General features: G+C 44.2%; 1 pseudogene; it reads left to right on the forward strand.

The window, feature by feature from the left end:
• The first annotated feature begins 11,000 nt into the window (after nucleotides 1-11,000).
• LOC136538465 (11S globulin seed storage protein 2-like) lies at nucleotides 11,001-12,822 on the forward strand (annotated as a pseudogene).
• Nucleotides 12,823-25,859: the final 13,037 nt, after the last annotated feature.

The raw sequence follows: 25,859 nt of genomic DNA on the forward strand, positions 1-25,859 counted from the left end.
CCATCACCTACAATTAAAAAGAGTAAACTAGTAAGTACATATAAACGAGACGTACTTAGTAAGAGATGCAAAATTAAGAAAATGTAATTACAAAATAACATAGTATTACATGTATTTCTAATATTCTTCATGATCGAGATTATCTGGACGATAGGTCTCGTCATCACTATCAAGATTGTCCAAATCCTCAACAGCCTCATCCTCATTGTTGTCATTGCCTAGTCGTAGTCCATCAAACATTTCCAAGTCCTTTGGATCATGCACCTCATTTGCAGCGTCCTTGTCAACAACCCATTCCTCGTCTGCTTCCATTTTGATCTCTCTAGTTAAGTCTATCTCAAGCATCCCTGGTAGCCCCTCTTCTTGTTGATAGAACTCTCCATCATGCGTGTTTGGGTTCAAGTTATAATCATCAGGGTTTGGGCGAGGTAATCTACCGTGTGGTGATACCTTGTGCACAATTAAGGCTGGATGAAAAACTTGAAGCTCGTTAGCTCACTCGGTTCGTGGTTGGCTCAACTCGGCTCGGCTCGGCTCGTTATGATAACGAGCCGAGCTGAGCCAAGATTTTAGCTAGTTAGCTATAACGAGCCAACTCGAGCCAGTTCGCGAGCCGCTCGCGAGCTAAACGAGCCAAGCTTCCAGGAAAAAAAAGTATCAAAACTTGTATTAGTTTTTGTATTACTTCATGTCTTGCACTTTACAATTGACTGGTAACTGGTCTAGACCCTATAAATTGACTGGTAACTGGTCTAGATGCATTTCTTTTGTATTATTATTATTCTCAAACTTTAGATAAATGCAAATATTATATTTTGTGTATTTTTTATACCTGGCTCGCGAGCTTAACGAGCCAGCTCGAGCTTTTAACGAGCCGAGCCGAGCTGGCTTTCTGGCTCATTAGGATAACGAGCCGAGCCGAGCTAGCTCGTTATCTTAATGAGCCAGAACGAGCCGAGCCCAAATGAGCCGAGCCGGCTTGTTATCCAGGGCTATGCACAATATACCAACCCTGAAGACATGGGTCGGTTTTGCAAGCATATGGACAATAATAAACGTGTGTGGCTTGTTGAGCCACAATATAGACATCTTTTCCTGGATAGAAGAAATCATGTCAAGTTTCGACTATCCCAAGTTGATGGGACTTTCTCGATACTGCAGGATCAAACCACTGGCATTTGAATATGACAAGATTAAGTGCTTTGGAACCACGGTAGTCGAGCTCGTATATTTCTTCAACTGTCCCATAATACTCCTCCTGATCAGTGCTCGGCGTAAATACTCCGGTATTCATGGTCCTTGGATTGGGACGACTCTGCTCATACCTTGTTGTGTGGAAGCGATATCCATTCACGTCATAAGCATTAAGTGACAAGACCTTATAGTCAAAGCCATTGGCCACCTATCATAATTCAGCACTTATAGACATATCCCTTTGGCACTACAAGTTCAAGCAAGAGAGAAATGAAATTAGGCAACTTGGAACGTCAAACTTAGTAAGAGCTAAGTTGGCCGGTACCTTTTTTTGGAACCATGTAATGAAATCAGGCGAACCATGTTGAAGAAGGGTCTCTTGTTCATGATCAGAAGGTGGCCTTGAATGATTCCAGGATTCATCAAAAAATTCTCTGCACCGACAAGGAACAATGTTGTTGGATGTACAAAAGTTACGGAGTATGTAACAAGTTCGTTGAGAACTTACCCTAGATACGTTTCCACTTCATCAAGGTTGGTCAACACAAAGAGCATGATCTTACGCCACTCTTCATAGCTCAAGGTCTTTGTGGTCGCTCCACTTGCTCTCCCGCGTGGCCCTTTGAAAAGGCTAAGGATCGATTCATTTTCGTCCTTGTTGTACCGAGCGGGTGGATTATGTATGCTAGGAAGGTTCTCATTATAGTATGTTGTTGTGAAGTTTGACACCTCCTCATGAATGAATGCCTTAGCAATGGAAGCCTCAATCCTGCCTTTGTTTCCACATTTCTTATGAATAGTCTTTAGACATCTCTCGATTGGATAGCACCAACAGTTCTGCACGGGCCCCCATTCATGCCTCCGACGGGAGGTGCAAAATCAAATGTTGCATCGATAAGAAAAAGCCAGGTGGAAAGATCTTCTCCAACTTACAGAGCAACAGAGGTGCCACTTTTTCCAACTCCTCAACCACTTTCACAGATACCTCCTTGGCACAAAGCTGGCGAAAGAAAAAGCTCAACTATGCCAGCACCTTCTAGACATTCTCAGGGACGTAGCCTCAAACCATCGAAGGAAGAAGTCGCTCAATCCATATGTGGTAGTCATGACTCTTCATCCCTAAGACTCGGCCAGTCTCCAAGTTCGCTCTCCTCCTTAGATTCGCTGCATACCCATCTGGGAACTTTAACATCTGCATCCATTGTATCACTTCCGTCCTGTGCTTCTTTTCTAAGACGTAATTGGCCTTAGGCCTTTTCCATGGCTTGCCGTCTCTAGGAGGCATCATCTCTAGCTTTGGTCTATCGCATAACGTTGCCAGGTCCACTCTAGCCTTAGGGTTGTCCTTTGTCTTGTTAGAAATGTCCATGAGTGTTGCCCAAAGTGCTTCGGCAACATTCTTCTTAGTGTGTATTATATCTATATTATGTGGAAGGAGAAGGTCATCAAAATAGGGAAGCCTCTCCAAGCCCAACTTATGAGTCCACATATGTTCGACACCATATCCCACAAAGCAATCTTTCTTTGGATTATCTTTTTTTACTATCTTTCTGTGGATTGACCACGAGAGCACCTATCTGAGCATGAACCTAGGCACCAGTCATCTTCTGAGGTTCAGGGTCGGTCACCTTGACACCTTTCATGAAGTTCTTGGTGTCTTGTCTGAATGCATGGTTAAGAGGGAGGAACTGTCGATGTTTGTCGAACAACGAAAACTTGCCACCCTTCTTCAACCAAATGAACTCCAGAGTTGTCTTGCATACCGGGCATGGGAACTTCCCGTGGACACACTAGGCGTTGAATATCCCATACGCTAGGAAGTCATGCATGGAGTACTGGTACCAAACATACATTTTGAAGTTTTTCTTTGTAGCTCGGTCGTAAGGCCATACCCCTTCATTCCAAGCACTGATCAATTCATCATAAATAGGCTCCATGTACACACTCATTTTGTTTCCTGGGTGTCTAGGAATTATCAACGTCAAGAATATATTTTGCCATTGAAGGAGGACCCCGGGGGGAGATTGAGGGGGATAGCGAATACGGGCCAACAAGTGTATGGGGCCGACATCATTCCATAAGGATTGAACCCATCTGTTGCCAGTGCAACACGTACATTACGGGCCTCAAGATCTTTGTCATGATGCTTGTGATTAAAGCTTTTCCATGCTTCACCATCAGCTAGATGTACCATCTTGTCAGGATTGTATCGAATGCCATTCTTGTGCCATGTCATCTGTTTCGCGGAATCCTTGGTCATGAATAGCCATTGGAGCCTCGGTATGATCGGAAGGTGCCGTAGGACTTTCATGGGGATCTCAAGCTGCTCCTTCTAGCCATCACCTTTGTCTACCTCCACATACCTAGAGGATTTACACTTTGGACAGTACTTTGCATCCTTGTGATCTTTCCTAAATAGGACGCACCCCTTCGGACAACATGTATCTGCTCATATGGCATCTTAAGTGCACGAATGAGTCTCTGTGACTCGTAGAAGCTGCTTGGTAGAATATGACCCTCCAGAAGCAGCCCACCAATAACTGCCAACATACCATTGAAGCAGGCTCGACTCATGTTGTACTGGGACTTCAACCCCATTAGGTGTCCAATGGCATCCAGTTGAGAAACCATTGCCTTCTCGTGTAGGAGCTTCTATGACGAAGACAACATTTGGTAGAATGCCTTTCCGGTTGGCTCTAGCTCCTCCTCCTCATCCTCCTTCTCCTCCTCCTCCTCCGTAGGTCTTTCAGCGAACGTTGCTTTGTGAAAGTCACCTAACCATCCTGCTACCCCGCCATCAGCATCAAACGCCTCCAAGAGTGGTCTCACCACCTCCTCTCTAGTATGATGGGTTCACCATGGAACACCCACCGGGTATAGTTTGGCGTAAATCCATACTTGCAAAGATGTTCCCTCATGATCTTCCTTGTTTTTCTTTTCCTGTTTCCACATTCGCTATAGGGACATAATGTGTCTCTCGCTCCATTAGCTGCCTTGCCAAATGCTTGGTTCAAGAAACCCTCGGTCTTGTCCATCCATTCAGGGGTGATTTTAGCCTGACTTGGGCGGCCCGTGTACATCCACTCACGGTTATCCATCCTCTAGCATATACATGAGCGAGTAATATAACCACCAATTGCATCTGAACGGCGTGCCTACTGTCTAATGGGTGAGGATAGATCCTAATCCCACCCGTGGATGCGTAGATGAGGTTAGTTTACATGCTCTACTCCGATCCGAGACAGAATTTCGGCAGCACAAAAAAGCCGGCACGATGGCCAACAACATATATACAGCATGAAGGCCCACACATCCACGTAAGGCACGAAGGCCCACACATCCACATATGGCACGAAGGCCATCAATGACATACAAGGCATGAAGGCCGACAACCGGGGGGCTTTATACCTTGGGTGGTGGAGTCGGGCGACGCGGTGCTGGGGTCACCTTCATCTCCAGTGAGGGGTGGGGATGATGGCGGGGACGAATGGCGAGGGGCGTGGCCGGTGGCCTAGGCTCCTCCTCCTCCTTTCTCCTTCTCCTTCTCCTTCTCCTCCCTTCTCCTTCTTCCTTCTCTCTTCTCCCTCTCCTCCACCTCCCTTCTCTCCTCTACTCCCCTGCTCCTCCTCTCCTCCACTTCGGCGGGTCAGGGGCGGGGGGCAACCGGGCAGGGCACCACCAGCGGCGGAGCGAGGCTGCGGCGGGGACGGCTACAGCGATGGAGCAGCGGCAGAGCGACGCCGGGGCGGGGCCACGTCTGGCGGTGGAGCGGGGCTGGGGCAGGGTCGGCTGGCTACGGTGGCGGAGCGGGGCCGGGTCGGGGCCGGGGCGAGGCCGCGTCCGGCAGTGGAGCGGGGCCGGGGTGGTGCCGGTGGTCGCGTGGTGGTGGTGCGGGGCCGAGCGCGCGCGGTAGTGAGAGGGAGTGAGAGAGTGGGAGAGGGTCGGCCGGCCCGCTAGGGTTAAGTGGGGCGGCTCTTTGCCGAGTGCCGAGATGTAGGCACTCGGCAAAGAAATTCAGGGTTCTTTTAATCCGAAAGAATAAAAAAAATTCTGAATAGTCTTTGCCGAGTGCTGCAAGCCTGGCACTCGGCAAAGAGGTTCCTTTGCCGAGTGCTAATTCCGACACTCGACAAAGTATTTTTATTTTTTTTATTTTTGTTTTCAAATTTTTTCTGTGGCATTTATACAGTACCTTGAAGCACATGTTCCAATTTGGAACTTTTCTATGACTTTTTGGTATATTTTTTTAATTTTTTATGTTTACTTGAATTTTTCTCGAAAAAGTAAATTTGAACTGCAGGTGCATGAAATATTAGAATTTAGCGATTCGAAAAATGGTATTCATGTTTTTGAGTGTATTTTGAGGCCGTGTGCAGGGACATTCGTGAAATTTCGAACATCTGTTTCACGAAACATGACCACCAACTTGTTAAACAAGTGTTTTTTAATTATATAAAATGCAAACGAAGTCCAAAAATCACAAAACTTATCGAGGTGTCGTGTCATCGCATGTAGAGGCTGTGATAAAAAATTTAGAAGTTTTCGAGCAAGTTGTGACGTACGATGCCTAAAACCCAGACATCTCCACATGTGATAGATGTCTGGGTTTTAGGCATCGTACGTCACAACTTGCTCAGAAACTTCTAAATTTTTTATCACAGCCTCTACATGCGATGACACGACACCTCAACAAGTTTCGTAATTTTTGGACTTCGTTTGCATTTTATATAATTAAAAAACACTTGTTTAACAAGTTGGTGGTCATGTTTCGTGAAACAGATGTTCGAAATTTCACGAATGTCCCTACACACGGCCTCAAAATACACTAAAAATATGAATACTATTTTTTAAATTGCTAAATTCTAATATTTCATGCACCTGCAGTTCAAATTTACCTTTTCGAGAAAAATTCAAGTAAACATAAAAAAATATACCAAAAAGTCATAGAAAAGTTTCAAATTGTAACATGTGCTTCAAGGTATTGTATAAATGCCACAGAAAAAATTTGAAAACAAAAATAAAAAAAAATAAAATACTTTGCCTAGTGTCGGAATTGGCACTCAGCAAAGGAACCTCTTTACCGAGTGCCAGGCTTGCAGCACTCGGCAAAGACAGCACGTTTGCCGAGTGCTAACGGCCAGCACTCGGCAAAGGATGACGGAGGGGCCACCGGCGTCGGCTGAGGTATTTTTGTCGAGGGTTATTCTTTGCCGAGTGTCTGACACTCGACAAATAGGACGTTTGCCGAGTGTTTGACACTCGGCAAAGACGGCCTTTGTCGGGTGTGGCACTCGGCAAACTGCCTCTTTGCCTAGTGCCCGTGTTTCGACACTCGGTAAAGCGCCGAGCACTCGACAAAAAACACATCTCCCGTAGTGAAAGTAATGCATCACTCCCATGACATCCCGATTTCTTCCCAATATATATACTGATAGACTGGCAGACATTAGTGATTATACAAAATTTCAGTAGTACAAGCAGCAAATTTTTCGTCTCATTGAAATATTGAATAGACAGCAGCGAGTCAAGCATGTGGAACAGCGCAAGCCATAGGGAGTTTGAATGGATGGACTTGTGGCAGCAATGGCATTATGGCATGGAGAAAACAATTTTCAGAGTGATGGTATCGAGGAAATAAGAAGCCCACTCGATTGGACTAAAATCTAAGAGGCAGTTACTTAGTGATATACTCTCTTCGTCCGAAGCATATTTAACCATAGAAAAACTCATACAAATTTTTTTTTAATTTGACCCTTAATTTCTCATATAATCTGTACTCAATTGCTAAAAAACAATATCATCTCATAGTCACTTGGAATATAAATCTATTGATGCAAGTTTTATGTGCATATAATATGACTAATTGTTGGTAAAAAATTATAAGATCTAGCTTTTTCTCTGATCATTTCTAGACAGAGTGAGTACAATCTAGTTTCTCAAACTACCATCGACATATGCATTTGATGAGGACATCGCCAAGATGGAGTCGAGGACGACTCCAATTCGAGAAGGGGAGGATGATGAGGACATCGCCACGCTGGACACACCGACGCCATGGTCTTCCCCAAGTTCCAATTCGTTCCCAACTCAGCTGCCACGTTGCCCTCGGATTCAGCAGACACGTCGTCACTGTTTCGGTCATAACTTCCTCATACGACATCGAAATGGGCCGTTCTTGGATGCGTTGGAAAGGGGACGACGACGCCATCGTTTTGGATCTAGTCCCAGCTCCAGAAGGTCCGTGGATCATTTTATGTGACCACGGCAAGGTGCTGCGTCACCTATTTGGGCCAACTTGGCCATGTATCGTGTCGGGCCTTAAGCCCAAGTTGTGGGCGCCCAACCCCTGGTCGTCCCCAACCCTAGGTCGAGTCTTATACTATAAACACAGCCGCCGCCGCTGCTACACAATTGGGTTTTGTTTAGAGTTTAGTTTTCCATCGAGAAACTGAATCGTTCATTGTAACTGTGGTGACAAATCCTTTTACAGTGATCCAGGGCCCCCGTTCTTGATCTCCTCCACTGTGTCGATTAGTCCTTTAGAACCGAGTTCTTGAATCCTCTATTGATATCCGTGTCATTCATATTTGCAATATCAGATTGCGTGTTTTACCTTCTTGCTTGTGCTCTTCGATTCACTTGCAGGAAAAGCCTTCTTGGCGAGGTCAATCAAGTTGTGCTTGGTTGATAACCAACGGAGCAGTGGTGTAACGGTTGCAGGGTTCGAATCGTGTCTGTTTTGAAGCCGGATCGCCAACGTCGAGATCTCCACAAATCAAACTTACCGGCTACCTCTCGGAAGATCGGGCCTGTACTCATCAGCATTGTAGTTCAAAAACATTGGAAATGTTCTTACAATAGTTTGTTGGTGTAGTTTCGCTACATTTTCTGAGTTGAAAGGTAAATAGCCACCGAGTAGATGTTGGAGCATGATGTGAATTCTAACATGAGTCTTACGGGACGGCTAAGGGGCCCATGGTTGGGATTATATTAATTACCGGGTTTGTCTTCGAATTTGACTGCACTCAGTTCAGCCTATCAATACATCATGTAGTAAAGATTACCGGGGTCGTTGGCGCTTGTAGTCTTCTTGCGCAAGAGTTCTTTTAGGTAAAAAAGTATAGTGCCCGTGCTAACGCCACGGCTTCATTTCAGGGATGCACATGAAAACAACAAAACGACGATATTTTTTTCATAATTTAAGTTTCATGCAATTCTATATTACCATATATATCATCTGAAAAACACTCATGCACAACCAGGAATAATAAGTCATGTCCATAAAAAATTCCGTCCTCGGTGAATGTGATAGTTATAGATCCGAGAACAAAAAATCTCTATTCGGATGGACCTCGCCCACCCTTCTGACCCCCCTGCCCCCAACGACGCCAGCGGCGCACCTCCGTCGATCTACCTCCTTGCTGCACACCAGCCCCTTCCAAGCCCAGATCCAAACTCCCGCTTCCAGATCTATCGATCCATGGGGATCGGGCTGCCACCACGACGCTCCTTGGTGTGTAAACCGGGTCGACTTCCGCCCCCATTCACCTGAGCCCGCCGGCAGCCACTGGCCACCTTTGCTGCCCCGGCTCCGGCAGTCATCCCCGGCATCGCTGCCTCCACCGAGCCTAAATCCGTCGTCGTCCTACCTGTGCCTGCCACGGATGGAAGGATTGAGGATGAGACGCTGGTCATCGTTGAGGACATCCCGGATGACGAGGACGAGGAGGATGATGCCGCGCGCTCGAGCAGGTCCTCACCATCCTCCCTCTCTGCGCTTGCCCCCCCCCCCCCCCCCCCCCCCCCCCCTCTTCCTCGCCCGTCGGTCAGCTGGTAGGAGCAAGTTCCGACGTTGGGAGGAAGACCCCGGCGCGGGTAGCTTCGACGACGAAGCCACGCGCTCGTCGTACCTAGACGCCGCTCGCAAGGCTCTCCCGGCCACGCCTCCACCGTCGGCTGGGGCTCCGACGTGGCGCAGGGCTCTGCCGCCACGGAGGGAACCCATCCGGTGCCTGCAAGGGGGAAGCGAGGCAAAAATAATATTTTAAAATTTCAGTTCTGAATTCCTCTGTTCCTATACAAAAATTACAAGACCATGTTTCTTTTTTTCTAATGATTTTCTGGTTCCTCTATATAGGATCAACAAACTGCTATATGTTCCTGCTATATAAAGCAGCACATTCAGGCTTAACAGGTACATTTAGGCTTAATAGGCTATAACGAAAATGAGTAAAATTTCATCCTGGCGGAATACAATTACCAAAACCAAGCAATAAGCAAGATTCAGGAGAAGTGTTTTAGATTAAAGTCCTAGAAAGTTATGAGGAGAATAATGACGACTTGAATTGGTGATGGCAGACGTGGGTTCGAGATCTAGGCAGGAAATACTGAATACAGGATAGTAAAAGAGAATGGCCGAGGGGGCATACCGCCGATGGCGACGTAGGGCAGGGGCGATGCCCTCGTATCGTATGGGGACGGCATCCGAGAGGAGGCAGAACAGTTTGGCGTTGGCGACCATGGGCAGGTTGGCGGAGACCTCGAGGATATGCAGCGAGGAGGCGGCGACGCCCATGCCGTCCTTGAGGAAGAAATTGACGCCCAGCTAGGGGAAGAGGCGGAAGCCCTGCACCCAGAACCCCACCCCAATCACCAGCCGCCGGCTCTCCTCGGCGGGACCCTCCAGCTCCTGCTTCCCCTCCTTCTCCACGAATGGGCCTCCTCCTCTCCCCGTCTTCCGAGTTCAATTCAAATCTAAATCTTGATCCTGTCGCTTCGGCTCTGCTCCTCCCGATCCAACCAGAGAACAGACTGAGTCCGCACGCGGGGTGGGCACAGGATGGGATGAGACCATGGCCGCGACTGCGAGCGTGAGCACGACAGGGACGATCGCGGCAGGGAGCGGTGGGCCTGGCGAGCGCGAGCGCTAGGGGTGACGCGATCGCGGAAGGGGGCGGCAGGGCCTGGCGAGCGCAGCGGTACAGGGGATCGGGGTTGTTGCGCGTGTGAATAGCGGCGTGGCTGACTTTCCTTCGTCACCGGAGGAGGAGGATGATGATGATACACGTATCCTGGACCGGGGGTGGAGCGGTGAAGTGGGAGATCGGGTGTGGGAGATCAAACAATATCGGCCGTCGGATGTGGTTGAGTAAGGAGAGAGAATGAGTGAGAGTTAATTTGGTGCGCATGTTTTTAATGTCATCTTTTTTGTGTGTATTTTGTGGGGTGGACGTAGTTTAGGTCATAACTGTAAAGGTGTGATTTGTTTAGTAGCTGTAGAATAATTTGAAGTGGTGGATTATAGGAGTAGGGGTAGAGATAAAAATCTGTATCTCGTGTTCGATCTTTATTTGTATTATTTGCTAACAAATGGTATCTATAGCTATATATAAGACTGAAAATAAAGATTTATTAAGGTTTTATTTTCTGTTCATATATCGTCATGCTGCCGCCGTCGCCGTTGCGGGATTGATGTGTCCACTCGGCGATTTCCACCGTGCTGCCCACGAACGGAATCGTCTTCCGAGGAGACTGCAGGTAAATTCGGATCATTAGAAATATTTTAACCTCTATACATCGACGTAAGAAACGTAACTGATCTGGCAAGTTTATAGGCCGAGAAGGAAGAACATAAGCATTATCCAACGAGCGAGAATAGATCGAGAGGGGATAAGGTCATTAGTTTAATACGTAATTACGTACAAGGATAACGACGCTGGATCCTTATCATGCGCGCGACAAGGTCACCACGAGCTATAAATAGCGGTGTATGCCTGCACCCTAGCCGTCATTACTGTGCATTTGTCTTCAGCAGTCAGCACACACACCGCGTCCATCCATACCCAGCGATAGCCAGATACATCAACATGGTGCAGCGGACTTCCACCGCCGAAGTGATGTTCGTGGACCTCAGCCCAAAGAAACCCAACAAGGCCTACGGCGGCGACGGCGGTGCCTACTACGACTGGTCCCCCGCCGACCTGCCCATGCTCGGCGCTGCTTCCATTGGCGCCGCCAAGCTCTGCCTCTCCGCCGGAGGCCTTGCCCTGCCCAGCTACTCCGACTCTGCCAAGGTCGCCTACGTCCTCCAAGGCAAGTACATACATACATATTCTGTTTCTTACCTTGTTTTTAATCCTACTTATAAATCGATCTATCTCCATATGTCATATGTATGCGTGGCATCTTGATCGATTGTTGGATGATCCTCAGTTAGTTAACCAACTCATCAGACTCCCATGCAATGCAGGTAAGGGTACGTGCGGCGTGGTTCTGCCGGAGGCGACCAAGGAGAAGGTGATCCCCGTGAAGGAGGGTGACTCGCTCGCGCTCCCTTTCGGCGTCGTCACCTGGTGGCACAACGCGCACGCCGCCAGCTCCGACGACCTCGTGGTCCTCTTCCTCGGTGACACGTCCACGGGCCACAAGCGGGGCCAGTTCACCAACTTCCAGCTCACCGGCTCCACGGGCATCTTCACGGGCCTGTCCACCGAGTTCGTCGCCCGCGCATGGGACCTCACCCAGGCCGCCGCCGCCGAGCTCGTCTCCGCCCAGCCCGGCGCCGGCATCATCAGGGTCAAGGACGGCCACAGGATGCCCCAGGCCCGCGACGAGGACAGGGCGGACTTGGTCCTCAACTGCCTGGAGGCGCCGCTCGACGTCGACATCAAGAACGGAGGCCGCGTCGTGGTCCTCAACATCCGGAACCTGCCGCTCGTGGAGGAGGTCGGGCTCGGCGCCGACCTCGTCAGGATCGACGCGCACTCCATGTGCTTCGCCCGGGTTCTCCTGCGACTCCGCCTACCAGGTCACCTACATCGTGCGCGGCAGTGGCCGCGTCCAGGTTGTTGGGATCGACGGCACGCGGGTGCTGGAGACCCGCGCCGAGGGAGGCTGCCTCTTCATCGTGCCCAGGTTCTTCGTTGTCTCAAAGATCGCCGACGAAACTGGCATGGAGTGGTTCTCCATCATCACCACCCCCAAGTAAGAACTACGTACCACATGAATGAAATGTATATATATACATTACATTACATACAATTGTGTTAATTTGTGTGTTTGCATTATATATATTGCAGCCCAATCTTTAGCCACTTGGCGGGCAGGACATCGGTGTGGAAGGCAATATCTCCTGCGGTTCTGGAGGCGTCGTTCAACACCACGCCGGAGATGGAGAAGCTGTTCCGTTCCAAGAGGCTTGACTCGGAGATCTTCTTCGCGCCTGCTTCAAATTAATCCATTCGCCGATGGAACAGTGCTGCTGCTGCTGCCTAGATAGCTCCGATCCCATCAATCTCGGTCACGCCTACCCTCATCGATCTAGAAATAATAACATCTTTGAGTGTGTCTTTAGTTTATTAGCTTCAGTTTAGAATCATCAACTGCTTATCCCTAGCCGCTTGCATTGATCAGTTTTAGAGCGTTTCGTGTAATAATAAGCTTGAGATGGTAGAGAGAGTTTCTTCATTCGATCTCTTGGTATCTTTTGTTGGTTTCTCGTTAGACACAAACACTGAACTTCAATTTCGACTTTCGAGCAATACCAATGCAATTCATTCGATCTCTTGGTATCTTTTGTTGGTTTCTCGTTAGACACAAACACTGAACTTTAATTTCGACTTTCGAGCAATACCAATGCAACTGCTCCAAGAAATTTATTGCCGTACAAAGCATTAATGTCTCGTGTCATTTTCCCTAAAGCTAATAAGTCATATGAGTGAAGTATGAAACTCTCCACCTTTTATTTTTTGAGGAAATGATACTCCACACCTTGCCACCGAGGCAGCCATGTGACAGGATTTTTAAAGTTATGACAAGAGATATCACTTTTGTCTATTTTTATTTCTTATATGTAATTTGTTTTGTTGCCTTTGCCACAATGATTTTATACGCGTCGAATAGGTACCACAGCTTTGGCATGATATATATTATTAGTGTACACATAGTTCAAAAAGCAACTTATCAATGCATTTTAATGATTTAATTTAAGGTAAACAATGATTCATCTAAATCGGGAAATTGTGCATCCACGTATAAATAAAATTAAAAGGAAGATTGGTGTTCGTGGCCCTGCTTTGAAGGTCAATTGTAATATCATCATCATTTTTTTCAATTTTATGATTTTATCCTTATTTTTTTATCCCAGTCTACCATTCACCCTATTCCAAACACTGTCACCAAAGGCTGAATAAATGAACTAAAGAAAAAAAATTAAAAAAAATAAATTATGATACAAACCCCTGACCTTGTGCTAACCATCTCAGCTTCCGCCGATGGTTGATTAAGCATGTAACTTGTCAACCTTTGCTTATAGATTTGAAACATTTGCAAATTTTCCTGTAAATATTCTTTCAAAATGTTGTCTAAATATTTGATGTCGCAATAGAGGTTAAAATCATAGAAACATGATACTCAAAAACCTTGGGGAAAATTCACATGCGGCAACTATTCTTTATTAGTTCAATTGATACCATTAACTCCTCTAACGGGGATAGGGGAAAACTCTACCTTTATTGAAAAAGCCGTGCAAAATCATAAAGTTAAACAAATGGAGAACAAACACAATTGAACTTTAAACATAGAGATAAGAACACAAGAGTCCAAATAAAAAAATACGACAGGCTCATTGTTGCGATATTTTGTCACAAAGAAATTGTTATAATATAGTTCATATTAATTACATATTACTCCACGAACAATAACGTAGCCAACAGACAACTTTCATTGCCATGTGTAGTGCATCATAATCTAGTGGATGGAAAAACATGTACTTTATTAGAGTATATGAAAGACAATGGAATAAAATAGAATGGAGGAACTTATGTTTTGCATTGCTGATGATTGAATACAACATGGTGAAATGGTTTGGTGAAAGGGTATCTTATCCCTAAAGGACAAGGCAACCATTCTCACACGTACTCTTTGCCAACAACTCTTGTTGTAATGTTGCTCTAAGTGCCCAACTTGCTTGCACTTGTTGAAAAAACAACCATGGGTTGCCTTGCCTTTCTTGGGAGTATAGCCAAGATCCTCCTTATTAGGCCTTCTGCAGTGTGTTCCTAGAGTGATGCTAAAATTTTCTCTTTCCACTTGAGGCACTACTGCGTACACTAGTGAACCGGTGCCAACACCGATGCTTGAAATGAAAGATTCTGGAGTGATGAATGTTGAAGCACTAGTACCCATTCATTAAACAAGTATTTTTTTGCTATTGAGCCCTGCGCATGAGAGAGAGAGAGACCAGTAGATGAGCCTCTACACCACTGACCTCTTTCTCCAAAAATTAGGCTTTAGGAATCAAAATGCACACTGCAGCATCCTTGATTGATGCCAGTTTTTTGCAGGTGGGGCCCTAGATTTTTGTGGGCGTCACTTCCACACTCTGGAAGGCCTTAAGGGAGAACCTTTGACTACCCAAGCATTTTAGCAAGTGGGCCTCACCACCATAGGCCTTGCCTAGTGTGTGAGTGAGCTCATCTACCATTCTTAAGTGTCTCATTTTCCACTAATGAGGGATGAATCTTATGTGAATCCATCACCCAAAGGGGTATCTTTGCTAGTGCTACAAGAGGTGTTAGGAGCAACAACAATAGGAGTATAGAATGATTCATCAATTATATCATAAGTTACTCCTATGTTTGCTATTTCAATAGGCACCTTCCTTTGAGCAAGGAGAGATGAGTGAGCTTCTTTCAATTCCTCATGAGCCTCAATCAAAACCTCATGAGTATCCAAATGCTCCTCAAGGGATTGCTTCATTTGGATTGATCACCCCTATCCAACTCCTAGCCTTGCCACCATCTTGGTGTGGACTTAACCTAGCTTAATCAACACTTAGCAAAAGGTTAGTCCACTAGTTGTCTCAATTACCAAAACCAAACATGAGGCTTTCACCTAGTGAGTTGATTGAGAGATTTAGTGATTGAGAGCAAGAGCGATCAACCAAATCCTTGAGCACGTGTCGGATTTATCAACCATTCGTGAAGCATTTGTTACTCTTAGAGGTGAAGCCTTCTAGATGGCTAAGCATCGCCCAATGAGGTCCTATGCGTGTGGTGAGCCACATGAAGTTTGTGAGAAGGCCCCGATCTCCCACAAAGGAAGGGATTAAGATAGTGGATCGAGGAAAGTAGTTCAAAGAGATCTAGCTAAAGCTTGACCTTGGGTCTCTTGGAGCTTCCTCAATAGAGACGTAGGTCCTTATTGGATGGAGTTGAACTTCAGGAAACAAATCATTGTGTCTTCACTTTGGTTTGAGTATCTTGAGTACATGCTTGATTTGTGGTTCCATCTCGATCTACTTGGTTGTGTGTGTTTGTGAGTGTAGGTGCTCTGTGGACTTGCTAGCGGACAACTTCAAATACATATCTCCAAGTTTGGTTTGAGTTAGTACTCTCTATGTGTAGTTTCATTTCAAGTTTTTCTATCTATGTGAAACTTCTAGACCTACTTTCGGATGTGTAGAAGCTCCTGACAATTTTTTTTAAACTTCTAGAGTTTGACTAATCCACTGGATTTTGAGTTGTGAATTTTGTAGGAAATGCCTATTCATCATTCACCCCCTATAGATTACATCCAGTCCTTTCAATAACCTTATGCATGATGTAGATCATATGTCAGTGTTTCTGCAAAGGATTAGATTAATCAAGATACATATGACTTAATCAAGTATGACAAAGTACTGGTACCAGGTGAAGATGAATGCAACAACGATCAAAGCTCATACAAGACCAGAGTGGCCACAAGACTAGGCAAATGCTCTATAATGCTTACATGGAGAGCTCAACAATAATGGCAAAGGATGAGGCGGTTACAAGACGGTACCGGTGCATGGATCTCGCTTGCCAAAATTGATAACCTTGTGGTGTAAGGGACGAAGCAGTCACTTGATCAAGAAGAGAGACAATCAAGGATCTTGAATAAAGCATGGTACAAGACAAACTCGAGGTAACAAACCCAATACTTGTTGTTAGGTTGTGTTTCACGAGTACAACAACGGTGGTGGTGACATGTGCCAATAGAACATTTAGGCATGTCCATGGATGGATGATCGCCAATTGTCATTGGAGACCCATCATGTTGTAGTTCAGTAGGGCAGCGGTACGATCAAACAATTAGTAGGGAACCTATGTCCAGTGTAGAAAAGAAAAGGAAAATAAATGTACATGCATTGTAGGAACAGGAAGAAGCTAATATCATATGGTAATTTTGGAGTAGTCCTTAGTAACAGTAATAGATAAAAGAACAAACAACCAATCGTAATGAAAAATTAAGGTGTGTATGATTTTATTTGGTGATAAACTTGCTTCGACATTGGCTCGGTAGAATAGCATGTAAATGTTTGTATCAACCTAGATCCGCTCGTTGTATATGGTTGTATGATTTCTAGGTATTAAATATGTTTTCTAAATGATATCTAGAGACAAAAAATGTGGGTAGAATTCTATTAAGTGACATGTATTTATCAATTCTCTTTCACTCTATTATAGTATACAAATACAGATTTAAAAGGTGCTCTAGAGTATACAATGGACCCCTACAGCTATGGTCAAAGAAGATATTGACACAAATATGATAGGCGTTTAGAAGCGACAAAAGAAGAAAGTTAGGCTCTTTAATATTATTAGGGACAAGACATGAAATAATTATCAGGTTCGTAAATGTGTCATATTCTATTGTTATCTTTGTATTATTTTCTAATAATAAATCAATTAAATAACAAATTGTTGTGTTTATATTGTAATTGAGAGAATATATCAAACTATTTGTGTTTTTTACATCTACGGGCAGTATATTATCGTATTATTGTCAATGTGAACTTGTGTTATGGATGTCATTGTCATTGCAAAAAATAAATTATAGATTTTAAGTTTATAGAAAAGATAAAAAATAAATAGATATGTAACATTCTCAGACTTTCCTGTGTGGGCCAAGTTCTTGAGCTTACCATTTTCCCTGGCGAAGGCACGTTCGTCTTGGTTGGTGAAGGCACAAGTGGAGGACTATAGCCCAACAATTCTAATCTTTATGGTCTTCTCCGTCATTTCCTACAAAAATTAAGGTGTGAGAAATAAATGTTGGAGAGGGCTTCGATCCAGCTATGTGACATTGAGGAATATATGGCATAAAGTTCATTAGGAGGTTAGAGATGATTACCTGTTTGCTATATTGTCTTATATGTTGTTTCCTAGCTTGCTTTTAAGCTCTAGGCCTTTCTGCAAGCAAGTTTAAAGGGTACCACATTAGATAGTAAGTTTCACTTTTTTAAGTAAAAAGAGAGTAGAAATGAATTCTTACCCTCTAATCTACATCATTCACAAACCTCTTTAGCCATGCCACCACTCCAGTGGCCTTAAGACAGATCTTTACATACATGTCAATTTTACGAGGATCACTAGGTTTGGGACAGTTCCCCATGACAAATCAAAACCCATTCACATCTCCTTATTTTGAAACAGCGGAGCTGAGATCACTAGGTCTCATGACAAACCCATTCATATCTCCTTGTTTGCGAAACAGCAGAGCTAGCGTGATTGTCGGTGTATCTTCATGATAATAGATGAAAAGAAAGTAATCACTTGACCATGGGTACTCAGCTCTATTATCACCGTTTGTTGTACATGACGGCATTGGGATGAAACCTAGCATTTCCTAAAATGTGGTTTCTGACTTTGGATTGACACCGAGAGCTTCAGTAAAAGTAAAAGGTTGGTCTCTGAACCGGACCATATTGCTATTCTCATGTGGGATCCCCGGTGCTACACACAAAATGTGGAATAATATACCAAGCGTTGAGCTGGTTTCACTGAGTTGTCATGCAAGTGAACAACCAGCTGGTGGTTTGGTTTGATCAACTTTGATTGCGTTAGAATGAATGTTTCAGTGGAAGACTTATGGATAATACAACCCACCCAAAACTCTCTACAATTTAAGCAGTGAGATCTCGGAAAACATGATCCTGGTTCTATAGATAAAATCATTTCTTGATTATATAGCTAATGAGTATAACTTGGTGCATAGTCATGTTTTAATAGACAATTAATTTGTTTTTTTTTGTACATTGTACTCGCTTATCTTTCTTTGGAACTTCCTTCACCTTTGTATTAATTAAGTACAATGAAAATATTTGGAATAGCATTAGTTGTATAATTGCAATGGCACACTAATGAGTTTCACTAACATGTGTTAAGGTGGCCCTTTTTTATCTCAATAGATATTTAATTGTCATTTTCTTGACATTTTTCACCTATTTAATTTTTAATATGATATTAGACACACAAAATGCAATGTAGCCTGCCCCCTCTATTTCTAACATCACAACATATCAATGTAATGCATGTTAGCATGTCTTCTTCTCCTAGGGTAGAGGCCTCCCCTACATATAGTGTGTTACACAACATTTGGATTGGTACCAAGTGGAAACAATCTAAAGCATTACATACAAAATAGTTGTACTATTTGACATTCCTTACCCTTATCCAATCCTGAGATACCATATAAAGTATCTAGCCCTAGAACCTTCTACACTTTGCCCATGAAGCATGGATAATATCTTCTTTCCTTACCATAAAGTACAATATTTCATGAAAAACATATCCTCTCTAGTAATATTCCCAATTTTGTAAAGTTTTACAAGTATGCATTGTTATTTTAAACATAGAAGTATAATTAGAGCATCTCTAATAGTTTAGCAAACTTACTACTAGTCTTGTTTTTTGGCATGATGGAAAATGTTCCACTCCAACAACTCCTTATCCTAACTCCCAATCTATCCATGCTTGGAAAAGTGAAGGCATCCAATCACAAAGATGTGTGGACCACCGATACTCTCTATCGGTGTTGCACCATTTTTTTCTCAGTGCTCCTATTGCACACAACTACCGCCACCTTGGCATGAAGGTTCACCAGAATTGGATATCCTGCCACTATTTTTAGATCTAAGAATACTAGGAGATAGAGTAGGCAATGTATATTCCTGTTTTGGAGGCTCTGGGTGTGAATTATAGTGCCAAGGTGGACGGTCACAACCTGATGCTGTCACCTAAGGGACTGTTTTGGATGGACTAGGACTAACAAGTAGTCCTATTAGCTCCTATAAGTGGACTAATGGACTAACAACTAGTTCATGACTAGTGGACTAACAACTAGTCTGTCTGTTTGGATACTTATTAGGAACTAAAAATTAGTCAACTTGTTGTTAGTTCTATGGATCCAAACAGGGCCTAAGAGGATCACCAAAATTGTATCTCTAGCCACTATTTTACATGTAAGAATACTAGGAGGTAGATCAGATAACAAAGATTGCATTTTAAAGGTTCTCGGTTTGAGTTTGGGTGACGACAGTGGTTGGACACATCGGTTAGTTATTTTGTCCATGGTGGTCGCTCGATACGTACGAGAGATGATGGCATGTATGCATGCTTTTTAGGAACAAATAAAAGGAAATTGTTGTCTCTGCGTATTTTTCTGAACCCAATATTTTTTAGAAAGGTTCCAAAACCAGGGTTTAGGGATCAATTGCTAGATATTGTTGGACATGCTCTCAGTTGCTAGTGTTCTTTGACAATCTACAACTTAGCAATAGGGACACCCTTTATGGGAAAATGTTGCCCAAGAAGCTCCACCTCAGCAAAATTTAGATGTACGTTCATCTCCTTTACCAACTAAACATGCTCAAATTCATGATGATGAGTGTCACCCAAAGTAGATTCAATTCTCTCTCCTCAACTAGCTAGGGAAGATTCAGGTCCATCTCAAAATGTAGATCCCCCTCTACCAGCTAGACCTTTTATTGAGATTCAAAATCATGGGCAACATGTAATTTCAAGTGATACTCCTGTTGGTGAACCTACAATTTTATTGGTCAGTCTAGTAGATCATCCCATATTAAATGATGCAGATTCAAATTGGAATAGACAGGTAATTTCTGAATAGATACTCCAATCCTTTGCACTTCTATGGTAGTCCTAGGATATCTCGGCTACCACGTGCACTCTTACATTCAGATGATTTTAGATACATCTAGACTGTTTACATCAAATATATTACAATATAGCAAAATTACATTCTATTGGACCTAATACAAGACTACGTGTACATGTCCACTTATATTAATTGAAATAAAAAGACTTTATTGGATAAACGTGCAAGGAAGCTTGATGAAGATCTCATCTGCAACCTTCCTTGAGCATGAACGTTGTAATTTTATCCACCGATCCCTTGTAGGGTCATAGTAAGGCTTACCTAAGTATCTGCACACCACCAAAACATGGAAGCCATGGTCAAAACTAAGAGCTTATAGTGGAAGAAAGTCAAAGGGATCTATCTATCCTAGTAAGTTTGACGGTGGCTTGCAACCACGGTGCAAGCGAGTGAGTAATAATTTAACTATAATCATGTTCTCAGCATGTCCATAGCCTTGCAGCTTGGCCTGAGTCCCCTCCTGAGTCCTCGTACTAGCCATATTGCCTCCTCCCAACACTTCAACCTCTCAAGGGCCCCGACTCCAAATCATTGTCTCAACCAAGGTTCTGGTATTCAAAAGCTGAAAATTTTTAAGCCTACCGAAATGGATGAAATTCAGAAGTTCAGCAAAATTTGGACTGGGATTTAACTGTTTGACCGGTCAAAAAAATAGAATTTGACTAAAATCCAAAGTTTATTCTAGTTACACTATGATTTAATTGTTGCACCACATAACCATGTTGTTCAGTACTAAACAACAAACAACACATCACAAGTAACTGCAAGGGACAAAGAGAGGGAAGAGATCTGAGAAAAGAACAACATCATATCTGTAGGTTCACCATTTGAGCTCGTAAAATCTCCATTAGCAGAAGATTAAACAAAGAAGTTATAGGGAAACGGGTGGAGATGGTGATGTGGGAACCAAGGAAGAGGCTGGCCAAAGGTGACATCAAGCGACATCGTGCCTCCACTATCGTGTGATGCTGCATCTGAGGCCAGACATTAGGGTAGAGGAGGAGAAAATGAAATGGTCTAGGTTTTACACAGTGAGTTCATGCTTTTATACTGAGCGGATGTATTTGTGGGCTATTATGGGCCTTGAGCTAAGCCCTAAATTCAAATTGGGCCAAAGTTTTTTTGGTCGATTTCATTTTGTTTTAGGTTCTACCAAGATGGACGAATTTCACCAAAATTGAGCCCATCATCATGAATCCTAGAACCTTGGTCTCAACCACCCTCCTATCCACAACATCGTCACTTAAAGTGCATCTAGCCTCTAAGTGGGTTTTGGTGGATCAAATGACAACACGATTAAGGGACTAATAATGTGTTTCATGATACTTGTAGGTATTCAGTACAGGTACTTAGTCCTAGGTGAGTTATATTATGTTTGGGATCACATATAGCAAATGCATACAAATGAGAAATGAGTCCAAGGCATATTGTTAAAATCCATTGACAAGCTTATGTGTATCAATCATAAATGAGGCATGAGAGTTTGGATATGGAATGGTCTCACTCTTGAAGCTTGATCAATCAAAATGAAGAATAATATTCATAATGATGAAGACAAATGAAATGAATATATATGCGCTTAATAGTTGATTCAAAACAAGATGTGACTTGATGGCTTGAGATGATGAAGATAGCAAGGAAAAGCTTTGAGGTACTAAGCAAAGGTGAAGGACAAGTGATGGATTGGTGGCCGAAGAACCTAGCTATGGTGAAGAAGAAAGTATTTGCATTTAGTTGAGGTACAAATCAAGCTATGAGGGTCGTAGTAATATGGAGGGTCACATCGTTGAAAAGTGACTTTGGTTGATAAGTATAGTCTTGATCAATTGGTTTGATAAACTCAAAGTCACAGCTCCAGTGAACTCAGCTCAAGTCATTGAAGGTGTTGAAAGCCCTCAAATGATTAAAATTGAGAAAGCAGCATTATTCAAAGAATGAAAAGATCAAATGTTGTTAATTGTGAAGAAATTCTATTTCTTGAGTATAGGCATATCTACTATCAAGAGGGATGCAACACAATGTACCAGATGTGACCTAGAAGTGCTCAAAACAAACCCAGGTGAGAAAACCGAGAGAAAAGCTCTTGGGAGAAAACAAACCCAATCTGGCAAAGCCGGTTTTCCTGCCCTGACACCAACCCCAATGATCACCTGCTTGAAAAAATCCAGCTAGGGTCGGCAAAGCCGATTTTAGCTGGCTAGCAGCCCAAAGGCTAGTTTTTGGGGTTGTCTATTTATACCCCCTCCCACGGCCTTGGGCTAGTTGCTGAAGCTTTCCCACATCATATACATCAACAAAGCCTAGAGAGACCTCCCAATTCACCCTTTGTGGGATTAGAGTCCACTTAGCCACATTCAATGAATTGGAGAGCAACATTTTAGCCTTGTGAGATTATGTGTGAGCAAAATCTTAGTTGAGCAGCCTTGAGCACTTTGAGGTGACATAAAGTTTGTGTGAAGCTTTTGTTTCTCTTGGAGCTTTGCTTTTAGACGGCTTAGAGGTTGCCGACAAGTCACCAAGGTGTGGTACACGGCCGGATGTTTGTGAGGGCTTGATCTTGCCTCTAAAAAATAAAAAGAGATCATCTTAGTGGAAAATGTAAAGTGGTCTATTTGGATCCGGACTAGAGTAGACCTTTATTGGTCACTCATCTCACTTGATGAGGCCTGAACTTCGGTCAAACAAATCACTGCATCTTCTCTATTTGGTTTGGCTCACACTCTTTTTTTATATTGCATTTATTTCATATATTGTGAGCCACCATTTGTGTCTACTCGGGTGTATGTGTTTGTGGGTATAGGACTGTAGATACGTCTTGAGCAAGTTACATTTGCATCAAACACTACATCCTAGGTCTTCTGTGCAGGCAACACTATCCTGGCCTGGTTGACTACGCCAGCAGGAGGGAGCCGGCCTGGACGTTTGACCACTATGCCGCCGCCCCCGATGTGGGTTACCCCAACAAGGCGGAGCGGGTGAAGGCGGAGTTTTGGGTAAGTCTCCCTCGCACTACACTGCTTAATACATCGCATTCATTGGACTTTTCTTGAAATAATGAATGGATACATCGCGTCTGTATGTAGACTTATTTCAGATACGAGGAGGGATCTGAGGCCAGGGCAGATTTGGTGGCTACCAAAGCCTATAAAAAACTCATCACCGACATGCATCACGAGATGCGCATCCAGACCATCATAACCTACTATGGGTCAAAACTTGGAGAGAAGGTCAGCAAAGAAGAAGCAAGAAAGATGACGCTGACCCGGGACCAATACCTTGAGGTAGATAAAGAACATTAATATTGATTCGTTTTGAGATTAAGTTGGTTTAATTTGATCTTTTTATATGTCAAATACTTGATGATGTGTAGATGTGTCCCTGGTGATGCTCCTCGTATTCCGAGTGCTGGGCGATGATCGTGGACAAGTGGTTCACGCCCGCGTGGGCCGAGACGCACGAAGCTGCCCGGGAGCGGCGTTTGCAGATGCAAGGTCTAGCACACCATCAAGGCAACCGTAACCTCGCCGGATACAAATAATTATGGGTACGTGAATTCATTTATCTATTCTGACGCTTAATTATGCCTGATTTCTAATCATCTTGCTGTCTTTCTCGTAGTCGGAGGCACATGGTGGTTAGCAATGCTCCGACTTCTAGGCATGGTGTATGTCCCACAAGGGCAAGGCGACATCCGCCGTCTCCTACAACCCGGAGGATCCGCCCGAGGTGTACACCAACCCGAGCATCCACACCCGCATCAGTGAGTACACATCAGCGGCAAGGTCGGTCCATGGGCCACAGTACGACCCGAGCACCTAGGACTTTGATGCAGAGATCGTCATGAGGGTGGGTGGAGGCAAGAAGCATGGGCGGTACTAGCTTGGTGACGGCATCATCGACTCGACCTCTACTCCCTCTCTCTTCCAGATCCGAACACGAAGCACGAGTGAAGGCCTGGCCATACGGCCATAGCCAAGCGCTTCACAGCAACGGGTCGACGCACTCGAGGTTATTCCTGTTTTACTCGTCGTAGATTGATCTTTACACACCTTAATTAGCTTTGCATTACTGAAACATTGGAGTGAAATATTGCAGGCCCGACTGAAAGAAGAAGCAAGGCAATGTCAGGACCTGGCGGCCAAGCTGCAGTCCGAGCGGGCCGCGTGAGAGGCCCAGGCGCAGAGGATGGCGAAAATGATGCAGTTCATGCAGACTCTTGGGCAACATGCGGGTCTAGCTGTGCCACCTGGGCTGTTCGCTCCACCTCCGACTCCTGCAGTTGCAGCTACTCCTATGAGTTTTCTCTTGTGCTTTACTTGTATGACCTAGATTAGCTATCCAAGTAATCTTGTCTAATACATGCAATGTCTTCTCCTTTGTGCAGCCTCAGTCGGAGGGTTCAAATAATACAGCTCATGCGCCTCTGACTGATCCAGCTTTTCCTTTACCAGGCACTTAGTTTCCACCTTTCTAATGAGTAGCATTAGTTGTATTTGCATTTGTTGTTCACTTGGTGATGGATTTCTGATACACTTGTCATGCACTAGTGGTATATTTGGATAACTGTGATATATGCGATGGATGTTTGGATTGATGTATGTGATATATGTGATGAATGTGATATATGCGATGGATGTGATAAATATGTGATGCATGTTTGGATGGATGTGAGATATATATGATAATTTGTGTTTGTCGTGATGGAATGTAAAAAATGAAAAAAAAAACATTGTTTTTGGTCAGTTTACCGAGTGCAATAGTCACTGCACTCGGCAAAGCTGGAAAATGTAGCAACCCATTTCCCAGCTTTGCCGAGTGCCATGACCATAGCACTCAGGCAAAGATTTTAAAAAAAAAATTAAAAACTTTGCCGAGTGCCACCCGTCCGGCGCTCGGCAAAGAAATTTTTAAACAAAAAAAAATTAAAACTTTGCCGAGTGTCATCCTGGGCGGCGCTCGGCAAAGAAAGAATTTTAAAAAAAATAAAAACAAAAAACTTTGCCAAGTGCCAGCCCGGGCGGCGCTCGGCAAAGAATTTAAAAAAATGAAAAACTTTGTTGAGTGTCGTCCGGGTTGGCACCCGGATTGGCACTCGGCAAAGCCGCCGTCACCGTTTTCTGAGCCGTGACCGCTCGTTTTCTTTGCCGAGGGCTGACTCGGCACTCGGCAAAAGCTTTGCCGAGTGCCCAACAAATGGCTCTCGACAAAGACTGCTTTGCCGGCCATTTTTTCCCGAGTGGCCATTGCCGAGTGCGGCACTCGGCAAAGCCTTTGCTAAGTGTATTTGGGGCTTTGCTGAGTGCTGCAGGTACTCGGCAAAACGCCTGAATCCAGTAGCGAGGAGTATCAGTGCCTCTGCCAAGGCATTGCCCATCCTCAAGGGTGGTGATACAATCAGATACAGCCATTACTTCGAAAATGAAAGTTACCTTTCGGAATACCACCTTAGCAACGACACGAGGTCGCCAGCCATGGATCGTTGCAGCTTGGATGGCGTTGAGCCGGGTCCATGCAGCAGCCTCATTCACCACATGATTACACGCTTATATCATAATCAAATAAGGAAACTGTCTTCGTTCGCAATCCTAATCAAATTGGATAGGTGATGGTGCTGGCGGCCGTTTCAGTTTTGGCCATCCACGTAATCACGTTCCTTTCTAAATACTTTTATTTTTTTATTTTTC

Source organism: Miscanthus floridulus, chromosome 2 (genome assembly GCF_019320115.1).
Source record: "Miscanthus floridulus cultivar M001 chromosome 2, ASM1932011v1, whole genome shotgun sequence".
NCBI lineage: Eukaryota > Viridiplantae > Streptophyta > Magnoliopsida > Poales > Poaceae > Miscanthus > Miscanthus floridulus.